Source organism: Chenopodium quinoa, unplaced genomic scaffold (assembly GCF_001683475.1).
Source record: "Chenopodium quinoa cultivar QQ74 unplaced genomic scaffold, ASM168347v1, whole genome shotgun sequence".
NCBI classification, from domain to species: domain Eukaryota; kingdom Viridiplantae; phylum Streptophyta; class Magnoliopsida; order Caryophyllales; family Amaranthaceae; genus Chenopodium; species Chenopodium quinoa.
The window spans coordinates 2,931,082-2,933,443 of record NW_018745617.1 but is presented as its reverse complement, the minus strand read 5'-3'; the positions used below and the strand labels follow the sequence as shown (position 1 = coordinate 2,933,443).

Sequence of the window (2,362 nt, the reverse complement as noted above, 5' to 3'; positions counted from 1 at the left end):
TTTTATGTTAATCAGGGCCGGCTACTAGGGGAGCTCGTTGAGCGATCGCTCAGGGCCCCCCTTTAGTGGGGCCCACATATATATATATATTTTTGATATCTTATAAAAAAAATAAAATAAAATAAAATAAAAACTATTCTTTGATAAATTTATGAAATGTAGTACTAATGACAAGTATAACTACTTCTTTTTAATCTAAAGATGAATCAAAAAATTAACTTACTTAGCTTAAGTGATTTTTTTTTGGGGTTCAAATGGAGGAAATGAAGAAGCACTAAAGCGGGGGTTTGGTTTATTTGCTTAATTATCTTTTTGTTTGGTATTTTTAGATTTGCATTTTCTCTTTTATGTGAGCTTTCATTTTCCTTTTTCCTTTTTTCTTTTTCTACTTTCTCTTTTAGTTTATTTCTTTTCCTTAATTACCTAAATTCTACTTCGCATTATGTTAGCTTTAGTTACTGAATTTCTCTTCTTTATTAATTTTTTTTATTGAGTTTAAATTCTTGACTTTTTTTAAATAAAAAAAAATTGGAAATATAGCTTGTGAGGGTTTGATTGATGAATTTGCTTTAAAAAAAATGCTCATAGGACCAACTATAATCAATCATTTTGGTGAACTTTATAATATAAAAATTATGAAATACATTCTCATAATTTAGGGGCCTTTTTAAGATTTCGCTCCGGGCCCCTAAAATATCCGAGACGACACTGATATTTATCATTTTCTTCAACCTCGGTACTATATAAATTCCTTTCGCTTTCAATTCGTCTCCGATCCATAGACAAACCAATGGAGCTTCAAAAGTACCTTTAATGGTGTTCAAGCTTCTCTTCTTGATTTTCTAAGTTGTCTTATAGAAAGAATGGACCGTCAAGGAAGATGATATGCCATTTGGTGGCTTCAGGAACAACTCGCTTCCAATTTCGATGATATATCATTGTTTACCACTAAGAACAGGTTTTTTTTTTCAAAAAAAAATCACTTCATTTTATTACCTCAATTGTTTTTTCATACCCTTAATTTTAATTTATTTTTTATTTTAGATCTCGCTAAAATGAAGTAAAAGTTGTAGATTTATGGGTCAAGGGAAGGTTGATTCTCATTTTGCAATATTATCAGACTATCTCAATGCTTTGATGGGTAAAGGGTTCATGTAATTGCTGTTAATGATTATTTAGTGTTGTGATTGTGAGTTGGTTGGTCAAGTTGCTCGATTTTTTGGTCTCAAGGTTGGCCTTGTTCAGCATATTGTTTTTGTTTTTGTTTTCATTTTATGTTCTTCTAATACCATTTTCATAAAATTTTGATTAAGATCTATTCATCTAATTTCTTGTTTGCTTTTGGGTTTTAATTTTGATAGTTTTAAAATTATTTAGATCTATTTTTTATGTTCGTTTTAGATTTTATAACCTCCGTTTTCGATTTTTATTCTTCAATTTTTATTTTTGTGTTTTTATTCCGATTTTGAAAAAATAGTTTTCATTTTCATTTTCTATTCTGATTTTTGTTTTAGTTCTTACTGGTTTAAATCGGATTTTAAATTTTTGATATAATTTGTGATTATACAAAATTGGTAATTTTTGAATTTTTGTTTTGGTTAGGTTTTTTTTTTTTTTTTTTTTTTTCTGTTTTTGCTTTTTAATTTCATTATTTATCTGTACATTGTTAGTATTATGAATTCAATTTTATTTAACTTCGTATAGCTTTTATTTACTATAAATCTTTAATTTTTGTTGCTTGTGTTTAGTGAAAATCTAACCTTATTATTTTTTGCTCTTATTATAGGTTATCTATGAGCTAATGTTTAACGAAGATATAATATGAAGATGACGACGATGGTAACGGATGATGATGAAGATAAACACTCCAATGAAACAAGTGGATGATAGTTCATTTTTAGTGTTAATTTTCTTTTTATTTGATTACAGATTAATAGATTATAGTACCTAGATAAATTATCTAATACATACTATAAATTACGAAGTATCTATTATGTAAATACTTCGTATGTATTATGTACTACATATTAATAGATTATAGTACCTTAGATTTTCATTTTTTTTTTGAGCGAAATATGAAATTGTATATTTGTTTTTTGTAATTTTTTTTTTGGGAAATTCTCTTTGGTAACACTGTATTTTTAAGTTTTCTCAGTGGTAAATTGCAAAAAAACTTATTATCATTGGTAAACTTGAATTTTTGATACCAAAGAGAATAACTATTTTAACTAATTTTCCTTAACCATGGTTAGTTTAATTAGTTTTCTAACAATTAATTAAATATAGAAATATATTAAAAAAAAAATCTCCCCTTCCACCACCAGCCAACTACTGCCACAACCAAATACCACCGTCGGCATCC

At 27.0% G+C, this 2,362-nt stretch overlaps 1 long non-coding RNA gene across 2 annotated transcripts; it reads left to right on the top strand.

Annotated features, from left to right (window-relative positions):
• The first annotated feature begins 240 nt into the window (after positions 1-240).
• LOC110716717 lies at positions 241-2,061 on the top strand. 2 transcript variants are annotated; one of them, XR_002510575.1, is made up of 2 exons: positions 241-1,230; positions 1,787-2,061. It is a non-coding gene; the product is annotated as an uncharacterized LOC110716717 (long non-coding RNA). The 2 variants fall into 2 exon arrangements; XR_002510574.1 differs by having other exon boundaries at positions 243-958.
• Positions 2,062-2,362: the final 301 nt, after the last annotated feature.